This window comes from Mustela nigripes, chromosome 1 (genome assembly GCF_022355385.1).
Source record: "Mustela nigripes isolate SB6536 chromosome 1, MUSNIG.SB6536, whole genome shotgun sequence".
NCBI lineage: Eukaryota > Metazoa > Chordata > Mammalia > Carnivora > Mustelidae > Mustela > Mustela nigripes.
In genome coordinates, this window is record NC_081557.1 from 82,134,772 (window position 1) to 82,147,948 (window position 13,177).

Here is a 13,177-nt window from a genome sequence, read left to right on the forward strand (position 1 = left end):
CAAAGCAGGCGGCACATGGGTAGCCCAGTCAGTTTAGCATCTGCCTTCAGCTCAGATCATGATCCCTGGGTCCTGAGACTGAGTCCCATGTTAGGCTCCCTGCTCAGAGGGGAGCCTGCTTCTCCTTCTCCTCCACCGCTTCCTTGGCTTGTGCTCTCTCTCTCTCAAATGAATAAATAAGTTCTTTAAAAAAAATCAAAGAAAGGGATTAAATATTTCACGTATCAGCCCAGGCAACTAATAAGACATGCAGAAATAGGCCCACTATTGCACTATGGCTGAAAGGATAACCTGAAAATCAAACAAAGTAGCAAAATACAGAATAGTGTGTAGAATGTGCTATTATTTTTGTAAAACTAGGATAGTGTGAATATATATATATATGAATATACAAAATAATGAATATATGTATATGTTTATGTATAAATGTATATAATTAATAATAATACATAGCATATCTCTTACGCACACCCAAAGACCTCAGAATTGATAATATGGTTATTTCTGTGTGGTTTGGGATAATACTGGAAGTGACACCTTTTATAATAAGTTCTTTTGAAATATTTGAATTTTTCCCCTGTAAATCTATTTCTTAATAAAATACTTTTTATGTCAAAAGAGGGAAGAGTGAAGTCCATTCCATCCTTTACTATGGCTGCCTGGATTTGCCTTGAAGATAAGGTACTCTGTTAGCATGTAATCTAATCTACATATGAGACGGGGCATTAGTGGTGTTTGAACTTGTGCCCAGGGCTCACAACACTGATTAACTCATATTCACCAGGCTCAGCCTCTGTTCCTTAAATTGAGTTCACAGGGACGGTGAGTCCGAGAGCCATGTGGTTTCTCATATTAGCCATACTCTGAGGACACTTTGCATCCCCTCAACACATAGATGCTTACACAGAGTACTGGTAACAAGTTGCAGCTTTCTATCAACCTAAATATAATCCTCAAACTTTGGTGTCCTGCCCTTCCGCTGGGCTTTGGTCAAAGCCCTTCAACTGATTATGACAGGTCTACCTAAACTCTAAGTGAGTTGGGGACTGTATACTTCTCTTTCCAAAAAAATCCAGCCTCTTTGTACAAATTAGCTTATCTCTTCCCTGGCCAGACTCAGGCTCATGGTTCCCTGTCCACTGCAGTCAGTCTGTAGCCACTTGCTGAGGGTGTGAGGGATCCCCCTTGCATTCCCCTATCCACCATCCTTATCCTGGCAACTGTATATCAGCTCTGGTCTGGGACACTCAGTAAACTTTTCCACCACCCAGTGGGCTGGGTCACACCTTCTACAACAAGCTCTGAATCCCAGCCTTCTAGAGGGGACTCTTCTCCCTAGTATGTGCCTCCCTTGGATACTCTATATCAGCCCTGGAATATTTCCTACAGTTCTCCCTCATCCTTGTTTAATAGTTCATCCTTTATAAATAGTTAATAAGTTTTATCTTACCCCCTTTACTGTTCAATGTATATTCAAAATGATATGCAAACTGAACTCAATGAAAGGCCTTTCTCACAGTTTCTAGGACAATGAGAAATAACTTGCCTCATATTTGCTAAATTCAGCGGGACCCTCAAGCTTTATTTCACGTATTCCTAACTATGTTGTATGAAGAATGGCCATCAGCTACTTGAACTAGGGAAGAAAGAGAGAAATAACCTTATAGAGAATTCTGCTACACTGAACTGCTTGAACTTCGGACCACAGGGATTGGGCATGTGGGGGGATGAGGAGGAGAACTTAATGCTGACCCTCACCAATCACAGAGTGCTGCTTTTACAAGGTGACCATCTCTTAATTGATTTATTATAAATACTAGAGGTAACTTCATCTCTAAAACTTTCCACACAAATCAAATTTAGGTAAGAATTTTAAAAGCCACATGAGAGAAGGTGAAGGGGTCCCGAGACATCGAAGCTGATTCATCTTGCAGGGTAAAACATGGCCAGGTGGGGAGCAGTGATTTCATGGTCCCAGCAAGAGGGTAAGGTGGGATGAACAGACACCGTGACTTTAGAAATGGATGAAAACCAAGTCCTTCTATGTTGCAGGGACTGTTTTCTAACATATTTGGAGAAAACATAAATGCTTTTAGTACATTTCTTCATTGGATGTTCAAGATACTTTTAGTTTGTTTCTTGGTGTTTAAAATCTCTGAATAGAGATAACCTTTTCACCAACTTATTAAATTATACTGCACTGGGCAGAGCTCTATGCTCACAGAAAGCTTTGCCATTCATGACCTTAGCTTGATATCTTTCCCAGATTTGATAGCTATTTTTTTAATCTTTAATAAAACTCCTTGTCAATGGATGGACTGATCCTGGGCCAGGGCGGAGGCTCTGAGATGGGTTTTGCTCTCAGCCAGTGGATAATTGGGATCGCTCATCTGCTTCCAGAATGCACTGACTGCTGGCCACATGGAAAACAGAAACTCCCTGCCAAACACCAACCACAGAAGGTTGCTGTTCATAACTGCATGAGTAGACAAAGAGGTGACATGAGTCCCATCTCTTCATGTGCTGGGTTTCTGAGCAGTTCTAGATAATGGAAGATGTGTTAGAAAGCCCTACCCTGTCCATAGTTGTCATTCACTGTGTGCCATTGAAGAACAGTATCTGTGAGGGAGATAGACCCCTTGTTATCTGTTTACAGATAGAAACTGTCTGGTCACTTTCCATGCTAGGAGCATGGAAGGCTAAGAGACAGGTTTTCACCTCAGTGACTCCACCCCAGTACAGGAGGTATTGTAGAAACCAGAGGAGCACTGGCGGCCGGGCTCCTGAGTTTTCCCAAGTGCACTGATCCCACTCTCCCTTCTATTGCTAATGAGAGGTTCTTGCCATCTTTGGCTGATGCCATTTTGGTGGAGCTGCAGCCAACTATATCCAGTCAAGCTGCAGCAAAATTTCCGGGATTTGGGTAACTTAACTTAATTTAAAAAGAGGTTCATGTAGGACTAGGTAGTAACAAAATAAGAGAGGGAAAAAAAATCACCCTGCAAAATGTTTCCAACTCTACTTCTTTCAAATCCCTTTTAAGGGGTAGAGAATTTAGAAGACTTCACTGAGAATTTCCCAAGTGTCCATCATGAGCTTCTCTTCAGTAGGGTCATCGGAACCATAAGACAGAGATGAGTCTTGGCAGAGATTGGCCTATTTCACTTAGAGACCTGTTCTTGACTTTATTAAGTCTTCAGTCCCATACAAAATTAGCCCCTTCTAGCTAAATTTTCTTAGCAACTCGACTTTCATTCTATTATATCACTTACCATATAAAAACACATTGTTAAAAGATTAGTTTCTAACATTATGTTCTGCACACCTTAATTACTCATGCTGGTATCCTCAGCTTCCAAAAGAACAATGGGCAATTAGAAAATGCTTAACAGCATTTATGGCTTATTGAAGGTTGACATTGATGATGGTCAATAAAAGGACCCCGGTATTCTGCTATTTTAATTTTTTTATTGCTTCTAATATCTCTTGGATATATCTCAATAAAATGCTGGGATCAAATGAGTTAATCTTGTAAAGTGGTTAGGATCACAGAGGTTCTGGAATTAGTCCTGGGCATGATTCCTTCAAAGAGCATGGACTATGCAACCTTAGGCAGGCTATTTAAAATTTCTGTGTCTCCAGTTTCCTTATTTGTAAAATGAGTTTAAGAATATTGCCAAAATCAATATGCCCTTCAACGGACAAATGTATAAGGAAGATGTGGTCCATATACACTATGGAGTATTATGCCTCCATCAGAAAGGATGAATACCCAACTTTTGTAGCAACATGGATGGGACTGGAAGAGATTATGCTGAGTGAAATAAGTCAAGCAAAGAGAGTCAATTATCATATGGTTTCACTTATTTGTGGAGCATAACAAATAGCATGGAGGACATGGGGAGTTAGAGAGGAGAAGGGAGTTGGGGAAATTGGAAGGGGAGGTGAACCATGAGAGACTATGGACTCTGAAAAACAATCTGAGGGGTTTGAAGTGGCGGGGGGGGGGGGGGAGGTGGGGGTACCAGGTGGTGGGTATTATAGAGGGCACGGATTGCATGGAGCACTGGGTGTGGTGAAAAAATAATGAATACTGTTATGCTGAAAATAAATAAATGTAATTAAATTAAAAAGAAGAATATTGCCAAAATCATCGTGTTTGGTGAGAATTAAATGATGTACATAAAGTGCTTGATGTATAATCGGCACTGAGTAATATTAACTCTTATGTTGTTACCATTGTACTACTCCTCAAGTGTAGGACACCATATCTCTGTCAATTTAAGATTGGTGGTATAGAGAGCTACCATACCGTTTTACCAGCTAACCCTTGTAACCATTGCTGAGCATGGGGGAAAATGGGGTATGAGCTTTCTCCAACTGCTCTTTTATTTGTAAACATTTTGAACTCCTTGGAGAGGGTACATTACAAAGCTGGGATATTTGAATTGTTTGTGATACCAATGATAGTACCAATGGATAAAATAACTAACTGGGATTCCGCCAAGGATTTTAACAACCTTTAGAAGGCAGTATTTCCAGACATTTATCACGTCACCAGGAAATTTAGTTTTCTGCATTAGAGTATGGTAATGTACTTAGCCGTAAGGCTCTTATTTTCAAACAATTTGCATCAGATTCATCTGTTTTAGGAAAATGGAAATAAAAAAATTTGAGTCAGCTAAAACTGATTGTCTCTTTTCATTGGCTTATGGGATTCTACTCCACACAAACAACGACAATGCCAGCTGGTATATCAGCTGGAAACATCTGCAGGACCCTAGATCCTTTCTTGCATCATTTTTTTTTCTTGTTAAATTAAGTTTTTTCACCCTCTTCTGTTGGTGATTGCACTCATTGAAGAAAAGTAGGCTTGAAGTGAGACAGACAGTTATGGACACAGATGGAGCAGAATAATAAGACACACACAAAAAATATAGAAATGAGGTGATTATTGGATTATTAGGACAAAAACTAAATTACTTAAAATGTGCAGTTAATCAGAGCTAAAATGGCATAATGAAATAAAATCCGTTTTTAACATGGAGACATCACACAATGTTTTTGCTGTACTTTCCAATAAAATTTCTCAGTTCCACAAATTATCAATAGTGAAATCTTTGATATGTGATAGAAGATACATAACTCATAATTTTTGTCAGATAATTAATTGATGCAACAATACAGGAATACCATATTTTATAAGATTATAACATTATTTGATATGTTAATATATCACATTGTCATATAATAAATATATATTATTGCATTTATTTCAATAATGACTTGACAGTGCTAGGTTATCTGTTTCACTGATAACTCTCCCTTCCCATCTTACTTACATATTAGAACAAAATGAATGTTACTCATCCAAGCTATCCTTGGCATAGAGAAATTGTTTAGGTGTAGTTTGAATTTTGCTGGAGGACAACACATTCTTTAAGAACCCGAAAAGGAGGTGCTATAGAGAGTACTATAGCAATGACTTACTGTCCAGTAATCAAGATGAAGCATATTTCCTGAAGCCCCTCCTCCTGAAAAAATGTTTATGAGTTGAGAAGAAAAGAGAAGATGAAATAGAGAAATAGCTCTACAATAGTGATTATAAAAATGAGTTCCATAGATCATCTACATCTGAATTATCTGTAGGGTTTTTATTAAAAATTCGGACTCTCTGTCCTGGATCTAGACCCAATCTTTGGGTGCAGCTTCGGTCTAGACATTTAACAAACCACTTAGGTGTTTTGAATGTTAATGTTTGAGAATTCTTGGCCTGGAAAGTCAGGGCCTCTGGGCAACCAGAGAGAATATGGAGGTAGGACGTTTGCTAAAATGAAAATTTTCAAGATGCCTGAGTGGCCCAGTTGGTTAAGCATCGGCTTTCAGCTCAGGTCATGATCCCAGGGTCCTGGCATCAAGTTCCATATCAGGCTCTTTGCTCAGTGGGGACCGTGTTTTTCCCTCTGTCTGCTGATTCCCCTGCTTGTGTGCTCTCTCTCTTTCTCTCTGACAAATTAATAAATAAAATCTTTTAAAAAATAAATTAAATGCAGATTTTCTCAAATTAACCCTGAGAAATGCTTTCTGAGAACCATTAGCATGGATTAATGAATACAAACACCATGAAACTGCCAAAACTAAATAAATATTTAGTAGAAAGGTAAGAATTGTACTATTTCCATTATTACTATCTCCTATTGGTAAGTGTTGTCCAGAAAAATCATATCCTGAGAAAGAGTAGTCATTACTTCATGTGTCTTATTTCTAAAATCACTAGACAATGTAATTTGTGATTAGTTACTTCTCTGGAATATAGAGCTCTGTGTGGTTCTTAAATATATTGAGTCCCACATTCAGATAGATTTCTTTTTTCACTCTCTTCCTATGAGGAATTCAAATCCTAAAAAAAAAAAAAAAATGTGGAACAAATTCCTTCCCAGACTAATGAAAAACAGTCTTTTTCAAATTGTGAATCCACATGTGGGAACTCAGGAGTTTACATATAGATGTATGTGAACATATAGCTGTGCAAATAAGTTGAAACCATTGCCAACACCATTTAATGGGCGCTGGTCACCAAGGTCCCAGAGGCTTTAACATTGCATTTTTTATTTATCTTGCTATTAAAGTCATTTACTGTGTTGTTCAATTCAAGAAGGTCTCTGCGTCCACCAGAGTTTCCCATAGACTGACACTTGCTCTGAGACTCTGTGGAAGAATGCTTCATGAAGTTTTCCACTGCCTTTGGTTTCTGTTATCTGCAGAATCTTTCTGGGGGTCTGTAATACATTAGGATTTCAAAAAGGGAAGGTGACTGCAAATGTGCTTTGCAATTTGACCAGATGGGCAGCCAGTGTCATGAAATGCATTCAATTATACTATAAATAGAGGGCACAGGCATACTATTTACCACTTGATAATTAATAAAACGTGCAGAATACTAAGACATATTTCACTCCCTAGTACTGAATATTGCAACAACTCTTCTTCCAGCCAAAGACAAATCTTGCAGATGTTAGAGAATGGATTTCAGGATGGGAGTCTCTTTATAACAGCTTGAGAAAATACAGCTTAGATTGCAAACCAGAAGAGGCTGGATTTCTTTTTTTTTTTTTTTCCCAAAAGTATTAAAAATGAAGACAGTAAAGAGATGTAGATGAAGGAAAAAATCTCCCATCTAATTAAATATTCTTCATATAAGAAAGCAAAAGCTACATATACATTGGGAATAGTTTGCTCTTAAATTGGGTTACCATAGTTTCAATAGAATTTATAAGTAAACATACACTGCCTGTTATTGTTAATCAAGCTACTTGCCTTATGTGAAAGGTCTTAAGTCTTTTTTCTCTGTGTGACTTCAGGTTAAGAGGGTGAGGGCACTTTGTGTCAATTTCTTAGAGGATCATATGTAATCAGACGTGAATTCGGTCCAGTATCATGCAGGTAATCCTCTAAGGTACTGAAGGAAATTAAGGACGAGGAGATGCCCAGGAAAAAAAAATACACATAAGCAAAATATGTAATATTATAATTTATAAGCATTATATTTCTAATAGTATAGTATATATAAATATATAAAATATGTAATACCTATGTTATGTGTAAGATATATGTATTTATGTATTTATGTAAAGGATACTCTAGAGATGAAAAGTCCAGGGGAATATAAAAGTTGTATTTTGGGGTAGCTGCATGTATACACTTTGTGGATGAAATGCTTCCCAATGTAAACTTTAATCCAGTCACTAAACATTTGTCTGTTTCCACACCGTGAGAGCTAGGGAAGGCATGTAAACACACAAGCAAACTTCCCTTCCCAGAACAGCATTCCTGCTGAGGATGCAGGCATTATTCATCAAAATTCAAAATAAATCTAGTGTATGTTTCTCTAACAAGAGCAGGCACTCACCCTTCTCCATCTCTCTTTCCCCTCTGTCCCTCCCCACCCCCTCAGACAAACTTAAGCACTGTCATTTGCTGAACATGATGATTGATGCCTGGGTATATCTTTCCTGTGACTGGTCTTAACTATACCACGCTCTCATTTCCCCCACCTGTTTCCGATGTAACTGTTGCATAAGATCACACTTGCTTTGCTTACTTCTTTTCTGGAGGAACCGTTGTGGTTCAGTTGCTCCCAAATGTATTTCAGGGTAAAGAAGTATAATAGAAGTAGGAAGACATGGCTTCATGAGTTGATGTACAGCAAAGCCAAGTGGAAAATTAAGAAATTACATAATAAATTTGAAATATGTCAAGAGGTATTTTGGATAATTCTAGATTAAGGAAGACTCTGCTTACAAAACAGAATGCTAATCTCACTCCTATTGAATTCAAGCATTTTTTTATACCTCTCTTATATTTTTAAATGATTACCTGATAGTAAAGACTATCATCAGTTCATTGGATTTATGTCCCATTTCTACCAGCTATTTGACAAGATCTTCCTACCTTTTTGTGTATTCTCTTATTCTTAATCACTCTTAATGTAGTCACTTAAAGTTTAGGCTTTAAGACCCAACTCATTCTTTAATATTTAATGATGGAAGGGGGAAAAGATGTTTGTTCAAGTTGTCATGCACTTCTGGAAAAAAAAATATGGCAAGGAAAAGAGGAAAAGGAAGGAAGGGAAAAAAGAAGGGAGAAAGTAAGAAAGAAATGAAGGACAAAAAGAAGGAAGGGAGGAAAGGTGAGAAGAGAAAGGAAGAGAGCAAGGATGGAAGGAAGGAAATAAGGAAGGAAATGCATCAATATCACTCTTTGTTGAATATAATTATTTATGGAGAAAGCTTCCCAAAATAACTACCATATGTGACTGCCTGAACCACCCCTGGGGCTATTGACATTTGTTCCAAAAATGAATATGTTATCTAAGTAAGAAACACAGTCTCAAGTTCTGATTCAGTGAATTGGTATTGGTGTCAAGGTAGAAAAGACGCATTAACTCTGTTTTTGCCTTCTCATTAAAAAAAAAAAAAAAAAGAACAAGAAAAAAATATCCTACAAATGATCCCATAGTACTGGCCTCTGGGGTTCAGTCCAGTCAAATTTCAAAATATTTCAAGCTTGAAGGTTCCCACCATTTCCCTCAGAGACTATTTCATCATCCAGCTGATCTTACACATAAGGAAGTTTTTCCAGTTATTATTCCCCAAGTTCCTTTTTTCCTAAATGTCATCCCGTTATTTACACTATTTCACTATGCCTCATTTTTATACCTTGGATTTTATAGCCTTCAAGTACTGGAAGACGGTTGTCATTTAACCCTCTTTATCCATTTTGTGGCCAAGAGCACACAAAAGAGTTATTAAGTTGTGCATTACTGGAGGTTTTAAGCTCTACTCATAAATCAAGAATCCTAGTCTTGGGCAACAGGGATATGTTAAAAGGAAATTTACCTTTTATATTTATATTTACTTTTTGGTTTCAAATATTTCTGTCAACTGAGATGCCCACCAAAATTCTGATCAAATGAAATTCTGCTATGTGAATGAAAGAGCCATAGGATCTTATCTAAGGATAAGAAGGCACCTTCCTTAAATATGATCTGGACCAGTTCTCATTATATAGCTAGAAACTTCTCAAATATTTCTCTCAAGTTGTAATTCTGGCTTTGCCAGCAAAAGATACACATAGAGCAACAGAAACTCCACAAAATAGATTGAAGAGGGAGTAAAAGAGAGGGAGGCAAACCATAAGAGACTCTAAACTATAGACAACAAACTGAGGTTTGATGAGGGAGGTGGGTGGGAGATGAGTTAAATGCATGATGGTTATTAAGGAGGATACTTGTGATAAGCACTATGTGTTATATGTAAGTGACGAATCCCTAAGTTCTACTCCTGAAACCAATATTACACTATATGTTAACTAACTAGAATTTAAATAAAACTTAAAAAAATAAAGCAAATTTTCAGATGCAAAGGCATATTTCACCTCTTCCAAGAGATTGAGCTATGACTCCATTCCTCCCTATCAGGCAGAACAAGAACCATCACAAAACTCAGATTCACTGAACATCCATTCATAGGTCAGGAATTCTGGAAATTAAACTTCATTTAATTCTCATGTCCCCTGAAGATAGATTTATCCCTATTTCAAAATGAGAAAATAAGATTAGAGAGTTAATTAACTTGCTCCAATTCTCACAGATTTATATAAAGAAATTTAGAAATATATAGTTTATCAGACCATTTTATGTGGTAGGGAAAAAGATAAAGCAAGGAGGTTAGATGGTGAGGGGGTAGTGATGAGGGAAAACATCTCTGGAGGTGACATTTAGACTGAGCCTTAAAGAAGGTAAGAGAGGGATGCAGGTGTATCTCTGTGGCATGGGCATTCTAGTCAATCCAGTGCAAAGGCTCTGAGGTTGGGTATGTCCATGTAGTGTTTTTAAAGAAACATGACAGCCAGTCCAACAGGAGCAAAGCAAATAGATAATGCTGTCAGAGACAAATCAGAGAAGGTCTTACTGCTCTTATGAACCATTGGAAAGGCTCTAATTTTTGTTTTGAGTGAGATGAAAAACTATTAGGCAGTTCTGAGCATAATGATATTATCTGATTTACATTTTAAAAGGATCACTCTGGCTACTGTTTTTAAATGTGCTCTCTGTAGCAGATCAGAGGTAAAAAATAGTTAACACTTGATTTGAATCTTTCTGATGGCTAGTGATGATGAACATTTTTTCATGTGTCTGTTAACCATTTGTATGTCTTCATTGGAGAAGTGTCTGTTCATGCCTTGTGCCCATTTTTTGACATGATTATCTGTTTTTTGAGTGTTGAGTTTGAGGAGTTCTTTATAGATCTTGGATATCAGCCCTTTGTCTGTACTGTCATTTGCGAATATCTTCTCCCATTCTGTGGGTTGCCTCTTTGTTTTGTTGACTATATCCTTGGCTGCGCAGAAGCTTTTGATCTTGATGAAGTCCCAAAAGTTCATTTTCACTTTTGTTTCCTTTGCCTTTGGAGACGTATCTTGAAAGAAGTTGCTGTGGCCGATGTTGAAGAAGTTACTGCCTATGTTCTCCTCTAGGATTCCGATGGATTCCTGCCTCACATTGAGGTATTTTATCCATTTCGAGTTTATCTTTGTGTATGGTGTAAGAGAATGGTTGAGTTTCATTCTTCCACATGTAGCTGTCCAATTTCCCCAGCACCATTTATTGAAGAGACTGTCTTTTTTCCACTGTATATTTTTTCCTGCTTTGTCAAAGATTAGTTGATCATAAAATTGAGGGTCCATATCTGGGCTCTCTACTCTGTTTCAGTGGTCTATATGTCTGTTTTTGTGCCAGTACCATGCTGTCTTGGTGATCACAGCTTTGTAGTCAAGCTTGAAATCAGGCAATGTGATGCCCCTAGTTTTGTTTTTCTTTTTCAACATTTCCTTAGCAATTCAGGGTCTCTTCTGATTCCATACAAATTTTAGGATTGTTTGCTCCAGCTCTTTGAAAAATTCCAGTGGAATTTTGATTGGAATGGCTTTGAAAATATAGATTGCTCTAATCAATAGTAAACCTTAATCATAATAGACATTAGAATTCTTTGATATTTATACCCATTATCTCGCTAATGTTCATAATCTCTCATCATTATGTACTTTTTTTATAATTTATAGTTAAAAATTCATGGGATTTTTGGGGTACCTGGATGGCTCAGTCAGTTAAGCATCTGCCTTAGGCTCCAGACATGATCCCAGGGTCCTGGGATCAAGCTGCACATCAGGCTCCCTGCTCAGCAGAGGTCTGCTTCTCCCTCTCCTTTTGTACTTTCAATCTCTCTCTCTCACACAAATAAATAAATAAAAATCTTTAAAAAATTCACGGGATTTTAGTAACAGTTAATCCAATGTAAACGTGGGGGACATATTTGACTTGAATATATTTGTTTAGAAATAACTTTTAATTAATATTATACCAATACATTTGAGAATTTTTTGGCAATTGATATAGTAATGGGAGACACCTAGGACAACTTATTCTCAACCCCAAATATACTTACAAACCACCAAGAGATTTTAAATGATACTGCTTATTCTTAGGGATTCCGATTCAAGGATTTGATTGGGGCTTTAGCCACCTGTACTTTAAAAAACTTCTAAATATCCATTCAGGTTGGAGAAACACATTTAAGGGGGACTTTAATACTTACAAAAACACAAGATCAGAAATACCCAGAAACAGGGGCACCTGTGTGGCTCAGTGGGTTAAAACTTCTGCCTTCGGCTTGGATCATGATCCCAGGTCCTGGGATCCAGCCCTGCATGGGCTTTCTGCTTAGTGGGGAGCCTGCTTCCCCCTCTCTCTCTCTGCCTACCTCTCTACCAACTTGTGATCTCTCTCTGTCAAATAAATAAATAAAATCTTTAAAAAAATACCCAGAAACATTTGATTTTGAATTACATTATTTTTAAGGAACAAAAGTATTATTGTCAAAATTACCAAAATTACCAAATTACCATGAACCACCCACAAGTTCATCCAGTCATATTGTATATATTTTGTGAACAAACCTTCTCATCCTTCACCCTTTCAAGAAAAAATTGTGCATGTGCATCCTAAGTGTATAATTTTTGAAAAGTAAATTAAAAATACAACCCCTGAACACACTCGTCACAAAGTTAAGCCTTAATGGATCAACTCAAATATTTGTGAAGGAAAAGGACAACTGAAAAATAATTAAACAAAGGATCAGGTTTCTGTGTCAAGAGATATGGTGCTTTGAAACCTCGAAAATGTGAGCGTTTTTAAGGGGGTGTGATAGAAGGGAAAGGATTGTCATGGAAGGAGGAGCTCCCATTTTCCCACAGCCATTCCCTTAGCCCAGGCTGTTTACATAGACATTAAAGATAATTACTTGTCAAAACTTGGGCTCAAGCAATAGTTAAGTGAAGCTGGGGAAGGTCAGGACCACAAAGTGAGAAATCGCCTTAGGCACAGACAAAATTGTGCAGTCTGCACAGACCATTTGCATTGGGGAGGGAACATTCTATAAATGGGCAGGGATTATTCAACAAGGCCAATGGTAGTAACAACTAATGCCAACATTTTGAAGCTTAGTGTTCATACTAATATACAATGTGGATCCATGGCGGTGGAAAGGGCTGTTCATACGATTATACAATGTGGATCCATGGCGGTGGAAAGGGCTGCTTTGTCCACTGTCCCCTATTA